Source organism: Eschrichtius robustus, chromosome 6 (assembly GCF_028021215.1).
Source record: "Eschrichtius robustus isolate mEscRob2 chromosome 6, mEscRob2.pri, whole genome shotgun sequence".
In the NCBI taxonomy this organism is placed as follows: Eukaryota; Metazoa; Chordata; class Mammalia; order Artiodactyla; family Eschrichtiidae; genus Eschrichtius; species Eschrichtius robustus.
This window is the reverse complement of record NC_090829.1, coordinates 96,213,728-96,228,038: the sequence shown is the minus strand read 5'-3', so window position 1 is coordinate 96,228,038 and position 14,311 is coordinate 96,213,728. Positions and strand designations below refer to the sequence as shown.

Below are 14,311 nucleotides of genomic sequence, written 5' to 3'. Positions count from 1 at the left end.
CTGTTTCTTCCAGAATAGTTTTCTCTTTCTAATCCCAGAAGGATGTGTTTCACAAGTATGTTAACTGCTAAGACTTAAAAATGTCCCACATTAGTGTCTATGCCGCAGTTAACACATGTATCCTCTGCTATTTTTTTGCATGTTTATTTTTATTTTTTATACAACTTTAAAGGTTACACTTCATTTACAGTTATTACAAACATTGGCTATATTCCCTGTGTTGTGCAATACATCCTTGTAGCCTATCTTACACCCAATAATTTGTACCTCCCTATATTTGTACCCACCTCTATACTGCCCCTCCCCCTTCCCTCTCCCCACTGGTAACCACTAGTTTGTTCTCTATATCTGTGAGTCTGCTTCTTTTTGTTATATTCACTAGTTTGTAGTGTTTTTTAGATTCCACATATGTGATATCACACTGTATTTGTTCTTTCTCTGTCTGACTTATTTCACTTAGTATAATGCCTTCCAAGTCCATACATGTTGCTGCAAATGGCAAGATTTCATTCTTTTTTATGACTGAGTAGTATTCCATTGTTTATATATATACCACATCTTCTTTATCTATTTATCTGTTGATGGACACTTGGGTTGCTTCCATATCTTGGCAATTGTAAATAATGCTGCCATGAACATTGGGGTGCATGCATCTTTTCAAATTAGTGTTTCTTTTTTTTGGATATATAGCCAGGAGTGGAATTGCTGGGTCATATGGTAGTTCTGTTTTTAGTTTTTTTGAGAAACCTCCATACTGTTTTAGACAGTGGCTGCACCAATTTATTATACATTCCCACGAACAGTGTACAAGGGTTCCCTTTTCTCCACATCATCACCAACATTTGCTATTTGTGTTCTTTTTGATGACAACCATTTTGACAGGTGTGAGGTGATACTTTGTTGTGGTTTTGATATACATTTCCCTGATGTTTAGCAATGTTGAGCATCTTTTCACGTACCTATTGGCCATCCGCATTCCCTCATTAGAAAAATGTCTATTCATTTCTTCTGCCCATTTTTTAATAGGGTTCTTTGTTTTTGTTTTTGATGTTGAGTTGTATGAGCTGTTTGTATGTGTTGGATATTACTCCCTTATCAGTCATATCATTTGCAAATATTTTCTCCCATTCTGTAGGTTATCTTTTTGTTCTGTGAATGATTTCCTTGGCTGTGCAAAAGATTTTAAGTTTAATTAGGTCCCATTTGTTTATTTTTGGTTTTATTTCCTTACTATTTTTATCTTACCTGTTCTCACATCACTGCAAAACTTTAAGGAGAGGGATCAAGTCCCTCTTTGCTAGCCTTGGTGCCTAATATATAGTTAGTGCTCTTTTCTTCAAAATGGCTCCATGTTTCCTTCATTATATTCAGGTTAATTTTCTAACAAGGTGTTCAAGGCTTTTCATGATCTGTTCCTGTTTACTTATTTGGCTTTATGTCTCAATTTTCAATTCCACAGCAGTTTAGTTAACATTACTTTCAGTTTCACAGATTTGTCATTCTCTCTCTTTTTCTACATGGCCTTTGCTCAGGCTATTCCTCTGACTGTGGCATTCTTCATCAGTTGGCTCCTCACCATTCATTAGGGCTGTCATTTCATGGTATATGTGCCCATTTTCTAAAGGTTCTATATGTTACCTTCTCTTTAATTTTGAAATTAATTAAAATTAATTTGGTTTAGATAATGGCAGCCCTTGAGATAATTAGAAACAAATGAAGTGTTTTGAACCCAGAATTTTATATACTAGAAAAAAAGAAGGCTAAGTTTACAGATTTAATCCCTGCAGAATAAAGTGTGTTTTATATGAGGAAGCAAATCTTGTGTATAGACAGAGAAGTGTTCCTGAATACCCTTTGTTAAATCTTAATACTAGAATGGAAGAAATATATACTTATACATAACTAAGTTTTATTTTCAGCTCTACCATTTACCATGTCTGTGACTTTGGACAATTTTGTATTTTAATTTGTGTAAAGCAATTGCTTACACAATTTATGTATTTAATCAAAGACTTAGCACAATTCCAGGAGCATAGTAATTATTCAATAAATATTATATAACAGTCATTTTTTGCCATAGTCCCATATTAAACTAAATTCTTACCACTCTATCTGGTTCATTGTATATATGTCCTTTTTATCAACTCCAGTGTAAGGCATTTAATAAGCCAAAACATTGGTTTATTAAGCTTTGTCATTTTTCTTTCTCCATCCGAAGGTTGGCTCTTAATTGCCAATCATTAATATTGCTTGCAGGAATATAAAATGAATGTTTACCTGGCCATGTTGTTAAAAATAAACTTAATGTTTTACCAGAACTTTAAATTCTTACAAGGCCCACACATTTTATAGAAAAATTAACAACTGTACATTTTACTCTTCATTTTCTTTCCTGTTTAGGCCTGATATTTATAGATTAAGATAACAGTTCAGATAAGGTTGAAGTTTTATCTTACATGTGAACTCACTCAAAGATATTATCTTAAACTCAAATCCACAGAACAAAACCATGTATTGTTATGTAAGGAAAGATAGGCCATATAAAAATTTTCAGATCATTACAAAAATGTATGCTGTATTTTTCCTATGATGATCTATTTTAAGTGCACAAGCCCTCAGCACAGCACATTTATACAACATGTGTATGGGAAGATGCATACCTCTTTCAAAAGAGCGCATTATGTAACAGCCACCAGAAAAGAATAAAGACCCAGAGGAAAGTCAGAGGAAGGGGACTAGTTAGTACAACTTACGTGAATCAGGAATGAGTCACGTGTCAAAAATAAGAAATTAATGAGTCCAAATGCATTTATTAAAAAAGTATGCTGTTATACTTTGATAACTTAATATTTCAAGTACTGTCTGAGAATAATACAAGTAATTGATGTTTCCCCAAAAGTGCTGTATAATTTTCACTTACAGTCAAGTGTAATACTCAAAGTATGTGTAGTTGCATTGCATCCATTCTTTTCAGTATCTACTTAAAAACTATTTGCATCTGTTTTGCTATTAGCACTCAGAATCCTCTATAAAGTCCAATTACGACTTTAGACTTTATGGGGAACAATCAAAATATCTTTAGTTAATTCAACTGATATTTCAATACAGGTAAAACTTTGAAATGGAGCCACCAGTTATTGCAACTATCACATGCTGCTTGTAACGGTATAATGTACATGCTTTTCATATGGCCATAACTCATGCTTCTTATGTATATATGTGCTCTTTTAGGAAATTAAAGTAGATTTTCATTTCAGTATTAGGTAGACACTGCATTTTCATGGGCAGTTATACAATTTCTAGTTGTTTTTTTCTTTTATTGTTATAGACCAAGGCTTTGTTTCTTGTTCTATTGTAGAAAGTCATCCCCTCATTACATTATAAAAAGTGGCTCACTGATAGAATCGGTAATAATTTTGAACTTGAATTATTGATCTCTTAAAGCATTTATAAGAAATTATACATTAGTGGATTCAAATTGTAATTGGGCATATTTAATTACATAACATTATAGTTCTTTTAATTCCTTTCAAATGGAACATTAATGACTACTGGATCATGAGTAAGTAAATAGAGAATAGAAGTGTGAAGGTGGCAAGGCAATGATATTACAAAAGGAGGAGAGACAAAGAAAAGCTGGACAGTGCAGTTTGCATTTAGTTTGGCCACGCCTCTGGCCAACATTTCACTTCAAAAGTCAATTGATGATTGAATGAACAAGAAGCTAGACTTTATTCTGAAAAACAAGCAACCTGACAATTGCATTATCTTATAAAAGAGTAAGGTTCAACAGCAGAAACTTAAACACACTTTAGACATATTTCTTTTCCCTTTCGAAGTTAGTATATGAACATTATTTTTCTTGTATCAGAGGGACTTATGTGTGATACCAGTTCCCTGACTTCCCCGACTCTGTGAAATAGATAAGTGAATGGGTAAGCTGAAAGGGAGAAGACTTGAAAAGTTGATAACACGTAATGAAGAACCAGACACTGATATCTCAGGACTGAATTTGTATTTTGGCTACTTTTATTAGCATGAATGTCTTATTCTTATGAAATTGGATTTATAACATGCAAATTGTTACCGGATTAATACTGCATAAACTAAAGTATACAGTATAATCTAAAGGATGGCATAGAGTTTTTCAGACTCCCTTACTTAAAGAATGAAACTTAAATATCACATGCAAAGAAAAATAAACGCTTACTAGAGTATGACTCTTAATGGACTAGCTTTTTTTTCTCTTAGGAAAAGTCTCCTTTATTTAATTATTACTTTTTTTTTTTTTTTTTTAGAAAGCTGCATTTAATTTTTTATTTATTTACGGCTGTGTTGGGTCTTCGTTTCTGTGTGAGGGCTTTCTCTAGTTGTGGCAAGCGGGGGCCACTCTTCATCGCCGTGCGCGGGCCTCTCACCATCGCGGCCTCTCTTGTTGTGGAGCACAGGCTCCAGACGCGCAGGCTCAGTAATTGTGGCTCACGGGCCCAGCTGCTCCGCGGCATGTGGGATCCTCCCAGACCAGGTCTCGAACCCGTGTCCCCTGCATTGGCAGGCAGACTATCAACCACTGCGCCACCAGGGAAGCCCTAATTATTACTATTTTTAATGAGTGTGGGTGGAGCTGTCAGATTTTTTAAAATATATTGATATGAAAAGCCCAAGTGTCAGAAAATTGTTTTTAAATTAATTCCTTGCTAATATATATTAAAAAAAAATATGAAGTTAGAAGTGCCTTACTCACAGTCCTGGTAAGTCACATGACACTATCTGGGATATATTAGTGAAAATCCTTGTCTGATTCATGTATTCAACTAGGAAGGTGGGCTTACCTGGTGACTTTCTAATGCTGAAGTCATAGACTCTTGAATTTCTTTTGTTGTCTTAGAAGGCCAGTTGGGAGGCAATGTGTGAAGAGTGATGGCAAATTTAAATTTAAACATGTGCATATTGGTCAAATATTCTAGTAGAAACCTGAATGTCAAAGTTAAACCAGAGACAAAAATGTGAGATTGCATCCTTGGATAACTGTCCATTGTTTTTCTTATATGTCCCTATATGCTTTTCTGACAGTGGATTCCAGTAAACATATTCTTGTAGGCTATTCAAGATTTGTCATTAATAGCACTGTTAGGCCTTAGGGCTTCCTAAAGTTCCCCAAGTTCACAATGTGACAACATAATTACAGGAAGATTCAATTTTTTGTGTGCCAGTGGGAACAAAATAGAGGAAAATGTTCTCTATTCCTAACAATAACCAGCGAGCAGAACCATTTATGTTCTCAGATACCTTCCTCACTGCCACTCTTCAAATCATTAGTTAATCTGATCATGGATGTCTTCAGACAAATATGAAATGACTAGCTGAGAAAACAGAGGAAACAAAGACATTACTCTGACTTAGGAGACTCTGCACTAGTTGGTCCTCCATTATCATTCTGCCTTTGTTCCTAGTAATTTTTCTTGTTTCTTCTGCTTGAGCCACACTAGTCACTGTGTTTATTTCTGAAGAAGCCAGCCATGGTTCCAACTCAGATTCTTTTTAAGTGTTATTCCTTTAGCCTTGGATGATCTTACTTCAGAGATCTTCACAGCTTACCCTTTCACTTTAAATCTACACAAAAAATTTACATCACGAAATCCTTCTTTGCCCATCCTTTGTAAAATTGCAATGCCTTCACCACCGAAAAGGGTAGATTGGTCTCTGCTTTATATTTTCTCCTTAGTGCTTAATACTATATATCACATTGAAAAATCATGTGATTATTAGCTATTTTATGAAGTTTTTGTTTAAATATTTTGTCCTTTTCTATTAGTTTTTTTCTACTATTATGTATTTTAATTACCATATTAACTCAAAGTCACTCTGTTATAAGCTGTAACATTATTTAATGTAATATTTTGGGAAAAAATGCTACCAATTAAACAATGTCATTTTTTGGTGAAGGATGCATTATGGTTTCAGAGATACTAAAATAAGCATTAAATTATAGATTGAGAATCACCAAAGTGGAGTATTTATCATGTTTCTCTGCTTCCCTCACAAGAATGAAAGTTTCATGAGGGCAGAGGTTTTCTTAGTACTTTCTCCACTGCTATCAACTTTCATAGTGACTATTACTCCTGATATATAATAATAGGTACTCGATTCATATTTTTGACATAATAAATACTTGAATAGATTTTAGCAGTTTTATGTTTAATTATTGTTACATCAGTGACTTACAATTGTTATATGCTTCTCTGTCTTTTATGTTCTCTCTCCCATGCAGCACCAGGTAAAGACATAAGAAATTTTAAAAAGTAGGTGTTTATTAAATTGTATCAAGTCATATTGCAAGGGTAGAAGAAAAATTTATAGCCATATTTGCAGCTGATTACCACTATTATTGCTATTGTGTTGAGCTCTACCATGAATCATCTCATTCTCAGATTAATGTGACAATCCAGTTCCAGCCATCAAACTTTGCATTCCAAGAGTAGGATGACAATGGAGAATTAAGGTTATAATAGAATTAAAGTTACTAATCAGCTGACCTTGATTTGAGGAAATTATCCTGGATTATCTAGACGAGTCCAATGTAATAACAAAGGTATTTGTAAGTGAAAGAGGAGGATTGAGAGTCAATGTCAGAGTCACAGAGAATTGAGGATAGTATTCTGCTGACTTTGAAGATGAAGATGTCTACTCTATGTTGAATTCCAGTTGGAACAACGGGTTGTATCTTTGAGCACTTGTTATATTCCTAATAATGTGTTACTAAAAGCAATTAATGTAAAAGAAAATAAATAAAGAATATTCACTACATATGTTCTTCTTCTAATGGATACTTACCCAAAGTAAACTATCATGGTTAGTAAGCACTTCAGCCGTAATTTTGTTATGATAATTGTTATTAGTATGCTGCTTTTACAGATGCAGTGATTGAGGCTCAGGAAAGTTAATTAATTTCCACAGCCACATACCTGGCAAGCTGAATTTTAGAATTAGTACCAAGGTTTTTCTGAATCCAAAGTCGATGCTCTTCCTCTCATGTTTATGAAAAAGGTTTTTGTTAGCCTCTGGGTGACTGAAGGATATTCTCTAGGCCCTCATCTTCCCTTCTCTACTTTTATTTTCAAGCCAAATGAGGATAAATCTTTAAAATTGAAGCTATTTTTCTAGGCCTCAATTCTCCCTTTGGGTGACACTTTAAAAGGAGGAAAAAAAATCACTTGGGTACAAGCTTCATTTTTTAATAAAAACTTTATTGAAATATAATCAGCTGCTATAAAATTCACACTTTTAGTGTTTCTTTTTTAGCATATCACAGAGTTGTGTAACCATAACCACTACTTAGTTTTTAATATTTTTATCACCCCAAAAAGAAACTCTGTAGTCAATAGCTGTCACCCCTATCCATCACATTCCCTCTAGTCTCTGGCAACCACATGTCTACTTTCTGTCTTTATAGATTTTCCTGTACTGGACATTTCATATAAATAGAATTATAAAATATGTAATCTTTTCTGACTGGCTTCTTCCACTTAGCACAATTTCATGTTCATCCACGTTGTAGCATGTAGTACTTTATTCTTTTTATTGCTTGTTATGCCACCTTTTCTTTAATAATAAAAATGCAATCCATCAAATCAGAGCAAATCATATATTTGATAAGGAATTTATATTGCTTATCAGTTTAAGGACATTTGGATTGATTGCACTCTTTGACTATTATGAATAGTGCTTATGTAGACATTCGTGTACAAGTTCTTATATAGCCATAATGCCTTTCTCTAGGATATTTACCTAGGAGTGGAATTGCTATTTACTATGATAATTATATATTTAGCCTTTTAAGAAACTCCTAAGCTGTAAGTGGTTGGAACACTTTACATCTCACTAACAATGTGTGAGGCTTCCAGTTTCTCCACATCATTGCCAACATTTGTTACTGTCTTTTTGATTATAGCTATTCCACTGAGTGCGTAGTGGTATCTTGTGGTTTTGATTTACATTTTCCTAATGAACAATGATGTTAATATTCTTTTCAAGTACTTATTGGCTATATATATATATGTATATATATTTGGAGAAATGTTGATTGATATTCCTTGCCCAATATTTAATTGGGATATTTTTCTTTTTTAGCTGAATTGAAGGCATTGTTTACAAGTTGCTTGTCAATTATATGATTTGCTCCAATTTTATGGATTTTTTTTTATTGAGAACTTTTTATTGAAGTATATTGATTTAAAATGTGTTAGTTTCTGGTGTATAGCAAAGTGATTCAGTTATACATATATATACATATGTTCTTTTTCATATTCTTTTCCATTATGTTTTATTAAGGATATTGAATATAGTTCTCTGTGCTATACAATAGGACCTTGTTGTTTATTCATTCTATGTATAATCATTTGCATCTGCTAATACCAAACTCCCAATCCAATCCTCCCCCACACCCTGCCCCTTGGCAACTACAAGTCTGTTCTCTGTCTGTGAGTCTGTTTCTGTTTTGTAAATAAATTCATTTGTGTCATATTTTAGGTTCCACATAGAAGTGATATCATATGGTATTTGTCTTTCTCTTTCTGACTTACTTCACTTAGTATGATAATTTCTAGGTCCATCCATGTAACTGCAAATAGCATTATTTCCATTCTTTCTTGTATGGCTAAGTAATATACCATTGTATATATATACCACATCATCTTTATCCATTCATCAGTCTATGGACATTGTTTCAGTTTGTTTCTGTGTCTTGGCTCTTGTAAATAGTGCTGCTATGAACACAGGGGTGCATGTATCTTTTAGAATTATAGTTTCGTATTAAGACTTTTTAAAAAATGATTAAAACATCATTATCACACAAAGTCCATAGTTTACCTTGTGGTGCACTCTTGGTGCTATACACTCTATGAGTTTGGACAAATGAATACTGACATGGATTGTTATTATGGTATCATACAGAGTATTTTCACTGTCCTGAAATCCTTTGTTCTCTGCCTATTCATTCCTCCCACTTTTCCACCTCTACCAACAATCCCAGGCAACTGCTGATCTTTTTATTGTCTCCATAGTTTTGCCTTTTCCAGAATGTCATACAGTTGGCATCATATAGCATGTAGTCTTTTCAGATTGACTTTTTCACTTAGTTATATACATTTAGGGTTTCACAATATTTTTTCATGGCTTGATAGCTCATTCTTTTTTATCAGTGTATATTATTCCATTGTCTGGGTGTACCACTATTTATTTATCTACTCACTTACTGAAGGACATCTTAGTTGTTTCCAAGTTTTGACAATAATGAGTAAAGCAGTGATAAACATCTGTGTACAAGTTTTTGTGTGAACATAAATTTTCAACACCTTTGGGTAAATACCAGGGAACACAATTGCTGGATTGTATGGTAAAAGTATGTTTAGTTTTGTAAGAAGCTACTAAACTGTCCTCTTAACTGGCTGTGCCATTTTGTATTCCCACTAACAATGTATCAGTGTTCCTATTGCTGCATATCCTCACCAGCATTTGGTATTCTCAGTCTTCTAGATTTTGGCCATTCTAATAGGTGTGTAGGGGTAGCTCATTCTTATTTTAATTTATATTTCCCTGATCACATGTGATATGGATCATCTTTTCATATGTTTATTTGCCATCTGTATCCCTTCTTTTGGTGAGGTGTCTTTTAAGGTCTTTGTCTCATTTTTAATCAGGTTGTTTTCTTATTGTTGAGTTTAAGTGTTGTTGGTATATTTTATGTAACAGTCGTTTATAAGATGTTTTTTGCAAATATTTTCTCCCAGTCTGTTGCTTATCTTCTCTTTGTCTTGATATTGTCTCTCACAGGGCAGAGGTTTTTAATTTTCATGAAGTTTTGTTTATTAGTTATTTCTCTTATGCATCATGCTTTTGATGTTTTATCTAAAAAGTCATTGTCATAACCAAGGTCATGTAAGTTTTCTCCAATGTTATCCTCTTTTAACATTTTGCTTTTAACGTTTAGGTCTGTGATCTATTTTGAGTTAATTTTTGTGAGGGAAATATGTCTGAGTCTTGAGTTATTTTTTTTTTTCCACGTGGATATCCAGTTGTTCCAGCACCATTTGTTGAAGAGACTATCTTTTCTCCATTATATTGCCTTTGCTCCATTATCAAAGACCAGATGACTATATGTATGGAATTTTGTTCCTGGGCTCTCTATTTTGTTTCATTGATATATGTATATTCTTTTACCATTACCACACTGTTTTGATTACCGTGGCTTTATAGTAAGTCTTGAAGTCAGGTAGTATCCGTAATATTGCTTTGTTCTTCTCCATTAATTTTGTGTTGGCTATTCTGGCCTCTCCGTACAAACTTTAGAAGATTGAGATTGCATGATATCTATAGATCAAGTTGGAAAGGACTGACGTTTTGATAATATTGAATTCTCCTATCCATGAACATGGACTACCTCTCCATTTTTTTGGTTGTTTTTTGACTTCATGTATCAGACTTTTGTAGTTTCCTCATATATATCTTGAACATATTTTATTAGATTTATACCTAACTACTTCACTTTTCCAGGTGCTAATGTAAATGGTATTGGTTTTAACTTCAATATCCACTTGTTCATTGCTGGTACATATGGAATTGATCGACTTTTGTATATTAACCTTGTATGTTGCAACCTTGCTATAATGGCTTATTAGCTCCAGATGTTTCTGTCAATTTTTTCAAATTTTCTACATAGATGATCATGTCATCTTCAAACAAAGAGAGAATTATGTCTTCCTTCCCAGTCTGTATACTTTTTATTTCCTTTTCTTATCTTATTACAATAGCTAGAACTTCCAGTATGATGTTGAAAAGAAGTGGTCAGAAGGGACATCGTTACCTTGTACCTGATCTTAGTTAGAAAGCTTCAAGTTTATCACCATTAAGTATGATGTTAGTTGTAGGATTTTTGTAGATATTCTTTATCAAATTGAGGAAGTTTCCATCTATTCTTAGCTTACTGAGAGTTTTTAATCATAAGTGGGTGGTGGATTTTGTCGAATCTTTTTTTTTTATTTATTGATATAATCATGTGATTTTGTTTGTTTTAGTTTGTTGATGTGTTACATTACATTAATTGATTTTTGAATGTTGAACCAGCTTTGCATGCCTGAGATAAATCTCACTTGGTCTTGGTCTACAATTCTTTTTATACATTGTTGGATTCAATATGCTAATATTTTTCAAGGAGTTTTGTGTCAGTGTTCATGAGAGATATTTGTCTGTAATTTTCTTTTAACATGTTTGTCAGGCTTTGGTAATAAGGTAATGTTGGCCTCATAGAATGAGTTGGGAAGTATGTATTTCCTCTGCAAAAGATTGTATAGAACTGATATAAATTCTTCCTTAAATATTTGGTAGAATTCACCAGTGTACACTTATGGGCCTGCTACTTTCTATCTTGGAAAATTATTTATCATTGTTTCAGTTTCTTTAGTAGATACAGGTCTATTCAGATTGACTACTTCTTCTTGTGTGAATTTTGGTGACTTGTATTCTTGAAGGAATTGGTCCATTTCATCTAAGTTATCAAAGTTGTGTTCACGGAATTTTTCATAGTATTCCTTTATTATCTATTTAATGTCTATAGGGTATGTAGGGATGTCCCTCTTTCATTTCTAATATTAGTTTTTGTGTTCTTTCTTCTTTTCTTTGTTAACCTAGCTGCAGTCTTATCAATTGTATTGACCTCTTCAAAGAACATGTGTTTGGTTTCTTTAGATTTTCTATATTGATTTCCTGTTTTCAATTTCACTGATTTCTACTCTAATTCTTATTTCTAATTTTTTAACTCTGCAGCATGACATTGTTTTTATTATATCAGTTGTAATTCTTCCATTCAGAAATTGGAGACCATCTTCTCATTAAGTTGTTATTCCCTCCTTTTCCCCCAGCTTAGAGATAATTTGGGTGCTTTATAAACACTTAAATTATATGTATATGAAAGTTTTATAATAACTTGTACAAATTGTCTTTTTCTAAAAATTATCAAACATGCTATTCAAACATGTAAGTTATAGCTTACATGTATATGACTTCTGAAAATAAAATAAGACTTTTACCATAACATTTTTGTGCTATAAAAAATTCTACATAGGGCTTCCCTGGTGGCACAGTGGTTAAGAGTCCGCCTGCCAATGCAGGGTACATGAGTTCGAGCCCTGGTTCAGAAGATCCCACATGCCACAGAGCAACTAAGCCCGTACACCACAACTGCTGAGCCTGTGCTCTAGAGCCCATGAGCCACAACTACCAAGTCTGCATGCTGCAACTACTGAAGCTCGTGCACCTAGAGCCCATGCTCCACTACAAGAGAAGCCACCACAATGAGAAGCCCGCACACCACAACAAAGAGTAGCCCCTGCTCACCACAACTAGAGAAAGCCCGTGTGCAGCAACAAAAACCCAATGCAGCCAAAAATAAAATAAATTAATTAATTTTTAAAAAAAGTAAAGCTTTTCTCTTTATAATAAGACAAAAACATTTTCATTAAAAAAAATTCTACATACACGCATATGATCAAAATATAATACTTTTCTCATTTGGGAAATTCCTATGCACAGTAAGTAAAAAAAAAAAAAAAAAAAAAAAAAAGTGCCCAAATATATCAATTTATCCACTATTAAGATTACTGGGTGCCACCTACTGTTGAATTTTTGCAAGTGCTAACTTTATAAATTCAAAATTGTTATCAAAATCTGGGTTCCAAAAACTGAGTTTTGAGAATGTTTATCTTGTTGGTATGTTTATACTGGCAAAATAAGATCATGAAAAGAATACACACGGTATCAAAATTAGCATAAAATAGCCACATGCCACTTAAATATGTAAAACAGAACTATCATAGAACTATCATTTCTTACATCAAATGCAGATTTCTGCCTCTCTTAAATTGTGCCAAAATCTCAAAGGAATATCTAAGTAACTAGAGTATATAGAAAGACACTGTACAGTCAACAATCTAATTAAAACTATGGCTTAATCATACTCCATAATGAGTGTAAGGCAAATGGCTTATTCAAAACATCCATTTACTTACTGGAAGTAGTCAAAGTCAAAAAGGCATTTTTTCTCTCCTTTTAAATAGAAAATGGGGTCTTTTACTTATAAGCTCAATTGCAGCAAAAGAACAAAGTGGGTTTAACATTTTACTTAAGATATTCGGCATTACCAGTTTTTAAAGAGACGCAAATGGCTTGGAAACTGCTTTAGCAAGTTTCTCTCATGCTAATAAACTTTTAATCTTCTTTAACAGGATCATAGCCAAAAATCCAAATTGTAAAAGAATCCTCAGAAAAATTGGAACATAAAATGTTAGTTCAGCTTAGATATTATCAATATTTTCTTTATCATCTCAAATGTCATCAATTGGATTATGTATATATCTCCAGGACCAAATGAATTGGTTTTATAGAATTTAGCATGCTCGGGATGCTCATCATATGCCTTCTAGCTTCATCTGCATTGTATTTTAAAATTATATTAGCTTTGTTATCTTGGTCATCTTGTAGACCAACCAATATGATGTCTGAGGTATTTATGCAAATATTTTGCTCAGTTTCCCTCTGAAGTGACATAACCTCTTTATGCCATCAAAACACATCACTTCTAATCATCTATTTCTCAACATTTTTATTATTTGAGCATATATTCTTGTTCATCCTCTTTGAACACCAGTTCTCTTTTTTCGGATTCATTCTCATTCTTACCTCTGCATTGGTTTTTACCTTCTTTATCTTTATTCTTGAACATGGCAATAACTGCAGCCTCAAGGTATCTCTGACTCCTATTCAGGCAGCCGGGATTCTCCAATGGGCTCCAGGGGCTACATTAGGACATAGCAGGTGGGGATAGCCAGGTCACCAAGCACTAGAGAGTCTCAAAACCCAGTTCTTCTGAGATCTGTTGGTGTCATTTTTTTTTCTTCTGCTTATATGGATTTGATTTGCTATTTTTCCAGTTTTCTAAGGTGAAAGTTTAGATCTTTCTTCTTTTCTAATATATGCATCAAATGCTATAAATTTCCCTCTAAGTACTGCTTTCACTGCATCCCACAAACTTTGATAAGTTGTGTTTTCATTTTCATTTTGTTCAAAATAGTTTTTAGTTTCACTTGAGATTTCTTCTTTGATCTATATGTTATTTAGAAGTGTATTGTTTAATCTTCACATATTTTGGGGCATTTCATTTATCTTTCTGTTACTGATTTCTAGTTTAATTCCACTGTGGTCTGAGAGCAGACATTGTAAGATTTCTATTCTTTAGGTTTGTTAAGGTATGCTTTTTGGC

At 33.4% G+C, this 14,311-nt stretch overlaps 1 pseudogene; it reads right to left on the bottom strand.

The window, feature by feature from the left end:
• Positions 1-13,346: 13,346 nt before the first annotated feature.
• LOC137765775 (eukaryotic translation initiation factor 1A, X-chromosomal-like) lies at positions 13,347-13,774 on the bottom strand (annotated as a pseudogene).
• Between the last annotated feature and the right edge of the window lie 537 nt (positions 13,775-14,311).